This window comes from Oncorhynchus keta, chromosome 23 (genome assembly GCF_023373465.1).
Source record: "Oncorhynchus keta strain PuntledgeMale-10-30-2019 chromosome 23, Oket_V2, whole genome shotgun sequence".
Taxonomy (NCBI): Eukaryota; Metazoa; Chordata; class Actinopteri; order Salmoniformes; family Salmonidae; genus Oncorhynchus; species Oncorhynchus keta.
The window spans coordinates 37,116,999-37,130,761 of record NC_068443.1 but is presented as its reverse complement, the minus strand read 5'-3'; the positions used below and the strand labels follow the sequence as shown (position 1 = coordinate 37,130,761).

General features: G+C 45.3%; 1 protein-coding gene across 2 annotated transcripts in view; it reads right to left on the bottom strand.

The window, feature by feature from the left end:
• The window catches only part of LOC118402276 (ceramide synthase 2-like), a 36,577-nt gene extending 23,081 nt beyond the window's left edge, over nucleotides 1-13,496 (bottom strand). The window contains exon 1 of one of the 2 annotated variants that reach the window (XM_052477136.1): nucleotides 13,416-13,496. The gene's annotated coding sequence lies outside the window, so the exon portion shown is untranslated. Of the gene's footprint in view, nucleotides 1-5,242; nucleotides 5,311-13,415 lie in introns of those variants that run through there. The other variant, XM_052477138.1, reaches the window with a different exon arrangement.
• Between the last annotated feature and the right edge of the window lie 267 nt (nucleotides 13,497-13,763).

Genomic DNA, 13,763 nt, shown 5'->3' with positions numbered 1-13,763 from the left:
CAGCAAACCAAAGTTTCTGAAAGTACAACCCGTACCTTATGCTATCAGACCAAAGGTCAAGGATGACTTGGACACTCTAGGAAAGAACAAAGTCATGGGGCCGGTCAACGTGAGTGAATGGGCAACACCCATCCTACCAGTCCTTAAGAAGGATGGTGGAATCAGGATATGTGGAGTCTCAGTGTTGTCCACTGAACAGTATCTGCTACAACACATCGACAATCTTTTTCATGGGCTTAGCTGGAGGTCAAAAGTTCCGCAAAATCGACTTCTGCCAAGCTTACTTGCAGATGCACAGGAATGAAAAGTCAAAGTTCGTACCTGGGGTTACTGAATTACTACGGATGCTTTATTGCGAGGTTAGCAACGATGGCTTTGTTGTTGTTAACACACACCTACGGCGTCAAGTACTGCAAGTCTGAGCTGCACTGCAATTCAGATAGACTTTCCAGGTTACCACTACCTGTGCTCAAGCTGGAGTCAAGCCAAGTCTTCTTCTACTTCAGACAAGTGGAAAACACATCAGTCACTTCAAAACAAGCTCGGAGAAACACCAGACATGCCCCGGTATTATCTGATTGGATCAAAGCATTGAGGGGAAAGCGAATACATGTTCTTCATGCCAGCAACATTTTAAGCTAAATGTTCCGATCTGTTGTGTGTCAGCCTCATTGCTTAAACAAGTTTTTTGGATGCTAGTGGTTGTATTCATTTGGGATATATCACATCCTCCAACTTTCCCAGACCTCGTTTGGATATTTAATAACTCGCACAGAATAGGTCAGCTTTTGTACTATGGGGGATAGTAGATTGACATTGGCAGCCTATGACTATATACAGTGCCTTGAGAAAGTATTCGGCCCCCTTGAACTTTGCGACCTTTTGCCACATTTCAGGCTTCAAACATAAAGATATAAAACTGTATTTTTTTGTGAAGAATCAACAACAAGTGGGACACAATCATTAAGTGGAACGACATTTATTGGATATTTCAAACTTTTTTAACAAATCAAAAACTGAAAAATTGGGCGTGCAAAATTATTCAGCCCCCTTAAGTTAATACTTTGTAGCGCCACCTTTTCTGTGATTACAGCTGTAAGTCGCTTGGGGTATCTCTCTATCAGTTTTGCACATCGAGAGACTGACATTTTTTCCCATTCCTCCTTGCAAAACAGCTCGAGCTCAGTGAGGTTGGATGGAGAGCATTTGTGAACAGCAGTTTTCAGTTCTTTCCACAGATTCTCGATTGGATTCAGGTCTGGACTTTGACTTGGCCATTCTAACACCTGGATATGTTTATTTTTGAACCATTCCATTGTAGATTTTGCTTTATGTTTTGGATCATTGTCTTGTTGGAAGACAAATCTCCGTCCCAGTCTCGGGTCTTTTGCAGACTCCATCAGGTTTTCTTCCAGAATGGTCCTGTATTTGGCTCCATCCATCTTCCCATCAATTTTAACCATCTTCCCTGTCCCTGCTGAAGAAAAGCAGGCCCAAACCATGATGCTGCCACCACCATGTTTGACAGTGGGGATGTTGTGTTCAGGGTGATGACCTGTGTTGCTTTTATGCCAAACATAACGTTTTGCATTGTTGCCAAAAAGTTCAATTTTGGTTTCATCTGACCAGAGCACCTTCTTCCACATGTTTGGTGTGTCTCCCAGGTGGCTTGTGGCAAACTTTAAACAACACTTTTTATGGATATCTTTAAGAAATGGCTTTCTTCTTGCCACTCTTCCATAAAGGCCAGATTTGTGCAATATACGACTGATTGTTGTCCTATGGACAGAGTCTCCCACCTCAGCTGTAGATCTCTGCAGTTCATCCAGAGTGATCATGGGCCTCTTGGCTGCATCTCTGATCAGTCTTCTCCTTGTATGAGCTGAAAGTTCTTGGTAGATTTGCAGTGGTCTGATACTCCTTCCATTTCAATATTATCGCTTGCACAGTGCTCCTTGGGATGTTTAAAGCTTGGGTAATCTTTTTGTATTCAAATCCGGCTTTAAACTTCTTCACAACAGTATCTCGGACCTGCCTGGTGTGTTCCTTGTTCTTCATGATGCTCTCTGCGCTTTTAACGGACCTCTGAGACTATCACAGTGCAGGTGCATTTATATGGAGACTTGATTACACACAGGTGGATTGTATTTATCATCATTAGTCATTTAGGTCAACATTGGATCATTCAGAGATCCTCACTGAACATCTGGAGAGAGTTTGCTGCACTGAAAGTAAAGGGGCTGAATCATTTTGCACACCCAATTTTTCAGTTTTTGATTTGTTAAAAAAGTTTGAAATATCCAATAAATGTCGTTCCACTTCATGATTGTGTCCCACTTGTTGTTGATTCTTCACAAAAAAATACAGTTTTATATCTTTATGTTTGAAGCCTGAAATGTGGCAAAAGGTCGCAAAGTTCAAGGGGGCCGAATACTTTCGCAAGGCACTGTACTATCCCCCACAGTACTAAAGTTGGTAGGCTAGTGCTTTTGCTGTTCGTTAGGTCTACTCATCTTGTTGGCTGCTGAAAAGTAAATGTGGACAGTTCTTCCAATATGCGCCTCAGGAATTGGATAAGGACGCGCAGTTGCGTACCCGATGTGTCGGTCTTCACTTGTAGCCTGTGAGAAAGACCCAATCAGGTGATGGGCATTGGCTGATAAGAATTGAACTATCTGAGAGAGTCATGTGAGTGAGAGGTGCTTCGGGGGATGCAGCCAGGAGAAGAGAATTATAATGATCATATTCAGCCTAAGGGCACAATGACCACTGGCCGCAAAAGGCATGGATTCTTTTAGGGGCATTACGGCCACACAAAGGGGATGCCGCTGGGAAATCGAGGCATTATTATTAAATTCGAGGCATTATCAAGTGCTTGTGAAATTGTGAATGAGAGACTGACGAAGTGTGTGCAGCCTGCGCAAATAACAAAGCAGAGCTCATGCCTTTCATGTTACTTTTTTCAAATCATCATTAGTCGCATCATGCAGCCTTAGAGTGTATAAAAAAATGGAAACATATCGCAACATTTTTTTTATCACAACTAAAGTTGCATGAACAATTCGAAATTAAGCATATAGGAGGACCTGTTTCTTTGTTAACCACTAAAAACAGAATAGTGCGCATGTGTCGTTTGAAGAAAATATCCTTTCTGTTTTTTATTCAGCTATGTTCAATTGTATTCTTCATACTATAAAATACTATAAAAGAAAAATGCCACGGAATTCTAAGCAAACCTTATCTGCTAAATGAACTAGTGTAGCTCTCAGCCCTATGTCATAGCCAGATCAGGGCCTAACATAAGTACAACTCAAGAGTATCCTTACCTCAGAACACAAAGGAGATGTCAAAAGGAGAGTCAAGTCAAATGCTGTGAAGGACAGAGCTTTCAATCCTGGAGAAACAGCCTAAGCTAGGAACTACCTCAAAGGACCAAAGTGGGTTCCTGCTGCAGTCCTTTCTCAGACTGGTCCTGTGTCCTACACTGTTCAGACTGCAGTGGACATTTAAAAAAATATTTCACCTTTATTTAACTGGTCAAGTCAGTTAAGAACAAATTCTTATTTACAATGACGGCCTACAGACTTCATCTGGAAAAGCACACAGATCAGTTACTGTTGAGTAAAGCAACACTGACAGAACCACCAGTCAGTCATGAGTGGTCAAGAACTGTTACGAGGTGAATAATGTGGACGATTTAAGCAGGAGGGGGAGAAGATGTGGTGTATTGGCGCTGTGCCGCAGAGTATCATGGGGGTTGTAATGTTGTAGACCTTGTATGTCTCAGATATATGGTTGAACTGACTCCTGTCTCATCATTATTGAATTTCTATTAAGACGTGGTTATAAAACCCATGACACTTTTAACCCCTTTTAAACACTGTGTGTTTGAGCTACAGACTTCTGTAACATCGTATTTGTTTGTGAGACAAGGGCGGATCTGGAAGGGGCCCAGGGAAGGGTCTTTTAAAACTTTTTTTTTTACAAAAATGAGAGAACGTATTAAAGCTACAAACTATCAAAAGCTATCTATGAAAAGCTGAGACTCAAGAACATGCACATGTGACGTTTTTTTCGGTGAAAACTGCAGTATTTCAATCATCTTGATGGAGCAGTGTGGATAAAGGTCAAATTTGGAGTACAGTGGCCTATACCATCCCTGCGTTGAGGTACGTTTTCCGACCCATAGCTCGTGCTGGCTCCACGGTGTCTTAATCTAACCATGATTGTTTTCCGACCCTAGTGCAGCTCAGTGTAAACAACCGGTAAAGGAAGGGTCGGAATTTTCTGGCAAGACTGCATCCAATCAATCAATCTGGATACAATGAACAGAACCTAACATAACCAATTAGGACCATGGACAGCAGCTACATAGTGGGCGAGCCATGGAAGGCACTTGCCAAGAGCAAAACATCCCCATTAATTCTGTCAATCTGTCACCTGTTCTCCCTATGGGCTATTTTTACATGACCTACTGCACAGCACAGAATGCACCTTCTAGTGTGTCTCTTCTAATACTGAAGTCATAGTCTGGTAGCGCGTGAAAGACATTTAGCTGCAAGGACTTTGCTCTTGACTTTCCTGTTGGTGCACTTAATCTCCTTTCAGCTCCGCTACGGTTCAGTGTGCCGTTCTAAAGACTGGATCAGGGCCACAAAGGATCACAGTCCAGATGTTTATAAAAAAAAGGGTCAGTGTACTCTACTCAAAAGTAAAGTTCTATGAACAACTCCGGTAGTCCATATTAAAGTGTTTAACCTTTTTGTTTGTGGGTATTCACTGAAATCCATCTACTTTGTGTTTCCCTGTGTGTGTGCCTGTGTCCTCAGGCTCCGGAGAGAGATCAGTAAGAGAAAAGAGTAGAGGAGAAAGGAGGACAGAGGAGTAGCACTGATGGCCTGAGCCATTTATCACAGGAGACAGCAGTGGAATAGGCTCCCCTGTTATTGGCCCTGTGTGTGTTGTTTGAAACTTTATCAGCCTATATTGGCAAATCCATAGCTTATTTATCAGCCTCAATGGCCAAATCCAAACAATGTGTGTCAGTTTTTGTGACGTAGAAGTCCGTCACTGGCGCGGGCAGCATTTGGTTCTTTAACGCACACACATATTCATCACTCCTCCCTGCGCCATTATAAGATAAGTTAACAATGTGGGTCGACACACAAATTAACTTCTGTCTTGGTGCATGCATTTCACACTTGTCAATGTTCATATTTGAGAGATACAATAATTATTATACTTATCAATGTTGTGGATGAGCGCATTGTTTGTTTGTCTGTTCCTCTCTCTCCATCTCTGTAGCTTCCGGGTATGCTGGAAAAGGACCCGAGCTAAGGGAATTGGGTTGGCTTTATAGTGCCTGTCCCAAATGGCTCATTAATGCATATGGGCATATTGAAAGATATTGTCAGTAGTGATGTAATGTTGTAAATGTTATGTTGTGATATTGTTTAAAACCGTGTTGCAATGTATATCCTTTAGTATGTTTAGTTCATGGAAAATGTAGGTTTGTATTGTTAATTGATTAATTAACCAGGGTTAATTGTTCTGAGGGGAGGGGCTAGCCCTACAAAAGGAGCCTCTCTTTCAGTCATGGTGGAGGTTATTTTTGTATTGAGCTGTGGATGGGGCAGCATTGTTTTTAAGCTGTCCCATAAGGTAGACGTTGATGGCAGTACTGTTGTTTTTTGTTCCGGAATTCACTTGTAAATAAACACCTTTGCACAGAAGAACTTTTGCGGTTCCGCCATCTTTTATTTTGATAGAGGTTAGGTTATCCAGTTTAGCCTTCTGGCCTACTCTACGTGACATATGGTGGCAGTGGTGGGATGGTGTACCGCAAATCAGTGAATTCCATCAAGAGAGGTAAAGGAATGCGTACAGGATTGCGTTCTCAGCAACAGCATCAACTGTCAGAAAAGGTACCTGAAGTTGAACCGGGGTGGAATACCATGGAATCGTCTGGTGAAGAAGAGGTCAAGTATGAGAAACTAGGAGCCCGACCGTGGGGCCAAAGACAACCAGAACTGGGTGAGCTGCTGACTGAAGGAGCAGTTGGGGGACCAGAACCACACCCAACCATGGTAACCCTTTTTCAGCAACTTTTCACCTGCCTTGAGAGGAGGGACGAAGACCTCAAGCAGGAGTTACGTGGCCTACGCCAATCTATCCTCACAGCTCCCCACCAGGCGGAACTCGTCAGTGAGAGCCCAAGATTGGGTCTTCCAACACCAGGACGACAAAGGCTCGATGCAGCAGGGACTTCAACTCCACAGCAGGCACCCCAAGCAGTAATGAGGCCAGCACCAGGAGACCAGTCCAGCAGTGTTAACGTCCATCTTCCAGCATTCCTGAGGAAGGAGCCAAAGATGCCCTCATACCAGCAGGGGAGGACATTGAAAACTACCTGCTGAGGTTTGAGCACATGGCTAAGACGTGGCAGTGGCCTGAGGTAGAGTGGGCCTGCAGGCTTGTCCCATTGCTCACGGGCAAGGCCTTAGAGCAGGGGTGTCAAACATACGGCCCGCGGGCCGGAACCGGCCCCAAGGAGGTTCGATCAGGCCCGCAGGATAATTTGAAAGTGGAAAAAATGCATAAAAGACATGGAATTAATATTTTTAATTCGCTGCAATTCATGGATTATCCGCTAAGGGGCGCACTCTTTCCATCAGAGTAGAAGACAAGCCGCATCACTGAGACAGACTGAAAACAGCAGACGGTATCAATGCGCCATCTGCTGCTTGTTACGACGTTGTTAATACTCTTGTTAATGTCTCTACCTCTCCACTACACCCTCATTAGCCAAAATGTCGTTATCCAAACGGAGAAAAGTAGATAAGGAGTGTAGAATTTTCAAAGAAAAATGGACCACGTCCTATTTATTTACAGAGATGCACGGAAAACCTTTGTGCTTGGTGTGTTTGCAACAAGTTTCGGTATTGAAGGAATATAATATTCGACGCCACTACGAGACTCATCACAGCGAAAAATATGACGGCTTGCAAGGACAACTGAGAAGAGATAAGATTAACGAATTGCTGGCGGGTCTGAGGAAACAGCAGTCAACTTTCATCCAGAGCCGAGAAGTCAGTGAAGCAGCGGTAAAAGCCAGCTACCTAATTGCTAGCGAAATAGCATTAGCATCGAAGCCGTATTCCGACGGTGACTTTGTTAAACGATGCATGATGAAGGCGGCTGAACTTGTATGTCCCGAGAAGCGACAAGCTTTTGCCAATATTAGCCTGACGAGGAATACTATAGCAGAGAGGATTTCGGAACTATCGGCAGATTTAGACAGTCAATTGAAACAGAGAGTCAAGTCATTTATTGCATTTTCCGTGGCAATTGACGAGAGCACTGACATCACAGACGTGGCCCAACTGGCCATATTTATTCGAGGAGTTGATGAGACATTGACTGTTACTGAAGAGTTTCTTGAGTTGGTGCCAATGATGGACACCACAACAGCCGAGGACATTTTCGGCTCTGTCCTTGCTGCATTGGACAGAGTTGGAGTGGACTGGTCCCGCGCTGTCAGCCTGGCTACAGACGGCGCGCCATCCATGGTCGGAAAGAAAGCAGGTGTCGCGACAAAGTTCAAAGACAAAGTACAAGCCCTTAATGGAGGAGATCGTTTCTGGACATTTCACTGTATTTTGCACCAGGAGGCATTGTGTTGCAAGTCGCTGAAAATGGACCACGTCATGGAGGTGGTTGTTCGCACTGTAAATTTCATCCGGTCCAGAGGTCTGAACCATCGTCAGTTTGACAAACTTCTCAGCGACAGCAACATTACCCACAGCCTGCCATACCACACTGAAGTGAGATGGTTAAGCCGAGGCGCTGTGCTGAGGCATTTCTTTGATCTACGAGAGGAAATCGGACAGTTCATGGAGAAAAAGGAAAACCGGTGTTGGAATTACAATCTCAGGAATGGCTACGGGACCTTGCATTCTTGGTTGATATTACTGAACACTTGAACAATCTGAACAAAATGTTGCAAGGCCGCAAAAAAGTTGTCACACAGTTTTCTGACAACATACATGCATTTAAGTTGAAGCTGACTTTGTGGGAGATGCAACTGGCAAATGGCAACCCTGCTCATTTCCCTGTCTGAGAGATGTGTGTGTGACCAGACCTGATGCGGACATGAAACGGTACAAAGACAAAATTGCAGAACTACTGCGGGAGTTTGAGAAACGTTTTCAGGTATTTGGTGAACTTGAGACAGAATTTTCAGTTTTTCGCTCACCTTTCACAGTTAAAGCTTCTGATCTGCCGGTCGAAATTCAGCTAGAGATAATTGATTTGCAGTGTGATGCAGATTTGAAGGGCAAATTTGCCTCTGTAGGTCTGGACAGATTTTATCAGTATCTACTACCAGGGTACACCAAATTAACAGCCCTGGCTGCTAAAATTTTGTGCATGTTTGGGACAACCTACCTTTGTGAACAAATTTTCTCAGTGATGAATATCAATAATACAAAAATGCGTTCAAGGCTCACAAACAAGCACTTAAATGACATTCTGAAAGTGACAGCTAGTCAAGACATGACACCTGGTGTTGATGCACTTGTACAGGCCAAAAGATGCCAAGTTTCAGGTACAAATACAAGTCCAGACTAGACTAACACCTTTAAAATGCTGCCTTAGATACTGTTTGCATTGAAAGAATACAGCTCTGTGAAGATGAATCCTTACTGTGGTGATTTAAAAAATGTGCACTTTAATGTTAGTCAGCAGCTTCAAAACAAAAGTTGTGTGATGGAATTCTACTGTTCATACAACTCCATACATTTTCAGTATGTATTGTATGTGTATGTATGTTTCATGTATGAAGTTTACAGATTTACAGGACAGGCGAACACTTTCTTCATTACACATTTAAAATCACTCTCCTTAGTTTGTAAGGTGTACGCAGGGATTACATTTAGATTTTATATGCGTATGTGTAAGTGGTTTAAAAATGTCTCATTTAATCTTAAAGTGCATTACTATATTTTTCAGTACCAATTAAAGTTTTGTGCCTTTGTACAATCAGTGGGATCAGTTGCAATGCATATTTGTGAATGATAAAAGTAAATTGCACATTTGTCTAAGGAAATATGAGGTGTTTCATGAAATGTTTTATAAAAGGATAGTTCATTAAATTTCAATATTTTCCTAATGTTCTTGTGCTTCTTTACACCAAAACAAAGGAAAGACATGATATTTTGGTTATTTATAGCAGAGTATGGTATAATTTTAATGGTCCGGCCCACTTGACATCTCCCTAGGCCGTATGTGGCCCACGATGCGAAATGAGTTTGACACCCCTGCCTTAGAGGCTTACACAGCAATGGATGAGGGGCTGTCCAATGTCTACAAGGGCTTGAAGGAAGCGCTGCTGGTGAAGTTTGACATCTCACCGGAAACCTACCGTCAACGCTTCAGAGCTGCATCAACGCCATCGGGTGAGTCGCCGACAGAGACGTACCACCGCCTCAAGGGTCTCTACCAACGATGGGTTCGACCGGGAGAAGACACAGGACGAAATCGGGAGGTCATCATCCTCGAGCAACTTCTACAAGTTCTACCACACGACATTAGAACCTGGGTCCGAGAGCACGAGCCCAAGGACGGGCTTATGGCGGCCAAGCTTGCACTGCAGTATCTTAATGCACGTAAAGGGAGCCCACCACAACCTGCAGCACCCGCTCCAAGGAGTCTCAGAGACACAAGGGACATCAGAAATGCCAGAGATGGTGGAGGTAATTCTGGGGGTTATGTGTCTGGGAGGGAGGTAAGGGATCATGCAGTTCGCTCTGATGGGAGGGGTCTGACCTGTTTTTACTGCCGGCAGCAGGGGCACAAGGCTTCAATGTGTCCGCTACGTAAATCCAAGCTCTCAGGTTACTGTTATGTACCCAGAGAGGGGGATGGTGTTCAGAATAGACAGACTCGGGAAGGGTCATGCTTGGTACCTGTAAAAGTGAATGGTAAAAGTCTTACTGCAATGATTGACACCGGCAGTTCCCTGTCATTGATCAGAAAAGGTAATGTACCTGTTAATGACATTGATTATGGTCATCAGACACTGATCCAATGTGTCCATGGTGACCAGTCACAGCAGCCCACAGCTGAGCTCACAGTTGAGATTCAGGGTCAGAAATACCTCCTCAAAGTTGGGGTAATGGAGAAGCTACCTTTTGAGATGATTTTGGGGAGGGATGTGCCTGTACTCTCTGATCTGTTGGGAAGTGTGGGGGGTCAGCTATATGAGCAGTCAGTTTGCCAGTCTGATGTTCAGATGGCATGTTCAGTTGTCACTCGTGCCCAGGCCAGAGCTGGTTTACAACCTCTGCCTGACTTGTGTGATAGTCTGTGCGAGGGGGGAACCAAAGGGCCCAGAAAGTCACGCCGCCAGCGGCGTCTTGAGAAGTATGTGGGAACCCCTGTATCTGTTGCTGATGTGTCTGGGTTAGAGGTGCAATGGGATGTTCCACAATTTTGCTACACTGCAGAAGTCTGACGCAACCTTGAAATGTTTGTTTGACAAGGCCTTAGCTGGGGACAGTCAATCTTCATGTGGGGGGATTTACACAGTAGACAACCACATACTCTACCTTGGGTCAGAGGCAGATAGCAGGAAGTTGGTGGTGCCATCTACCTGTAGACCACTTGTTCTCAACCTTGCACATACAGTTCCATGGGCAGGCCATCTAGGGCAACATAAGACCTATCTTAGGCTAGGCTCCCGTTTCTTTTGGCCCTCCATGTATACTGATGTACAAAAATACTGCAAATCATGCCCCACGTGCCAGAAAACCAGTGCTGTCCGTAGGTCGGAACGGGCTCCTCTATGTTCACTGCCTGTTATCTCTACCCCATTCAAGAGAATTGCAATGGACATTGTTGGACCCTTGGAGAAGAGTAGTGCAGGTTACAAGTATATATTGGTGATCTGTGACTATGCCACCCGGTTCCCAGAAGCCTTCCCACTCCGTTCCATAACCACTCCAAAAATAATCAGTGCTCTTGTTCAGCTCTTCTCTCGTGTAGGAATCCCAGATTAAATCCTGACGGACCAAGGGACAAACTTCACCTCGCGACTGATGGTTCAACTCCACCGACAGCTGGGCATTAAAGGCTTGAGGACTACTCCCTACCATCCCCAAACGGATGGGCTCGTAGAGAGATTCAATCAAACGCTCAAGAACATGTTGAGGAAGTTTGTGGCTGACACTGGTAAAGACTGGGATAAGTGGTTACCCTTTCTGCTTTTTGCTTACAGGGAGGTGCCTCAGGCATCGACAGGTTTCTCGCCATTCAAACTCTTCTATGGATGGCCAGTGCAAGGACCACTGGACCTGCTGAAGAAGTGCTGGGAAGGTTCCCCAGTAGCTACCTCAGGACAGGGGATTGTCCAGTATGTCCTCCAGATGCGAGACAGGTTGGAACGGTACCGAGAGGAAGCTAGAGCAAACCTTCAGCAAGCCCAGAAGAGAGGCTATGACCAGCACGCTCGCCACAGAGAGTTTGAGCCAGGACAGAAAGTCCTGCTCCTCCTTCCCTCGTCTACCAGCAAGCTCCTTGCGCAATGGCAAGGACCGTACCTAATCGGGAGGAAGATGGGCCCAGTGACCTACGAGGTGCTGCACCCGGACAAGGGTAAGAAAAAGCAAATCTACCATGTGAACCTTCTCAAGGCCTGGGAGGAGAAAGAGGAACTCTCCAAAGGAAAGTCCTTTCTGGTCCGCAGAGTAGAAGAGGATGAGTCGGATGGGGTCACAGAGGCATGGAAAGAACGAGCAGAAGTCATACTGGCTCACCTGGAAGAAGACAAGCAAGATGAGCTGAAGCAGCTGTTTGGCAAGTATCCGGCCCTCTTCAGTCAGAGACCAGGAAGAACCAAAGTCCTAGAACACGTCATTCGTTTGAAACCTGGCCAGAACCCTGTCCGCCAGCATCCTTACCGTGTGCCTGAGAGGCTGGTGGTAGCCCTCAAGGAAGAGGTCCACACCATGATAGAGATGGATGTTGTCGAGCCATCTTCAAGTGAATGGAGCAGCCCTATTGTCATTGTCCCAAAGAAGGATGGCTCTTTGCGCGTCTGCATGGACTTCCGTAAGGTGAATGCCATCTCCCAGTTTGATGCCTATCCCATGCCCCGCATTGACGGCTTACTGGAGAGAATAGGTAGAGCTCATTACATCACCACATTGGATCTCTGCAAAGGGTACTGGCAGGTGCCCCTGGATGAACAATCCAAGGCCTACACTGCATTCCGGACGCCAATGGGCCTGTTCCAGTTCAAGGTCATGCCGTTTGGCCTTCATGGGGCCCCTGCGACTTTCCAGAGGCTGATGGACAAGGTCCTCCAGGACTGTGACTATTACTGTGCTGCTTACTTGGACGACGTGGTGATCTACAGCCACTCCTGGGAGGAGCACATACAGCATCTTAGCAGAGTCCTGGGGAAGATCCATGAAGCAGGCCTCACGCTTAACCTCCTGAAGTGTGAGTGGGCGAAACAGGAGACAAAGTACCTGGGTTACCAACTGGGTAAGGGTGAAGTTCGGCCTCAGGTGGAGAAAGTGGAGTCCATCAGGAATAGCCCTCAACCCAGAACCAAGACACAGGTGAAGTCCTTCCTAGGTCTGGCAGGGTGGTACCGGAGATTCATTCCACAGTTTTCGACCATCGCTGTCCCTCTGACCAACCTCACTTCGAAGGGGGCCAGCAACCCTGTGAAGTGGACTGAGGAGTGTGAGGAAGCCTTCATGACACTGAAAAAACGACTGTGCTCATTCCCTGTTCTCCAGAACCCTGATTTTCAGAAGAGATTTCTCGTGCAGGTGGACGCTTCGGCTGTAGGAATTGGAGCTGTACTGGCCCAAGGGGAGCCAAGAGAAGAGCTTCCTGTGCTGTACCTGAGTCGGAAGCTGTTGCCCAGGGAAACCAGGTATTCTACAATCGAAAAGGAGTGCCTGGCTATAAAGTGGGCCCTGGATAGCCTCCGTTACTACCTTCTTGGGAGGGAATTTGACCTGCACACGGACCACAGAGCACTGACCTGGATCCAGACCATGAAGGACCGGAATTCTCGTGTGACCAGGTGGTATCTGGAGCTCCAGCCCTTCAGGTTCTGTGTCCGTCACAAGGCAGGAAAAGAGAACGTTACTGCGGACTACCTATCAAGGCTCCCGTACATGGTCGCTTCAGGAGAGGAGGAAGGTAATGTGACGTAGAAGTCCGTCACTGGCCGCGGGCAGCATTTGGTTCTTTAACGCACACACATATTCATCACTCCTGCCTGCGCCATTATAGGATAAGTTAATTTGTGTGTCGACCCACATTGTTAACTTCTGTCTTGGTGCATGCATTTCACACTTGTCAATGTTCATATTTGAGAGATACAATAATTATTATACTTATCAATGTTGTGGATGAGCGCATTGTTTGTTTGTCTGTTCCTCTCTCTCCATCTCTGTAGCTTCCGGGTATGCTGGAAAAGGACCCGAGCTAAGGGAATTGGGTTGGCTTTATAGTGCCTGTCCCAAATGGCATATTGAAAGATATTGTCAGTAGTGATGTAATGTTGTAAATGTTATGTTGTGATATTGTTTAAAACCGTGTTGCAATGTATATCCTTTAGTATGTTTAGTTCATGGAAAATGTAGGTTTGTATTGTTAATTGATTAAGTAACCAGGGTTAATTGTTCTGAGGGGAGGGGCTAGCCCTACAAAAGGAGCCCCTCTTTCAGTCATGGTGGAGGTTA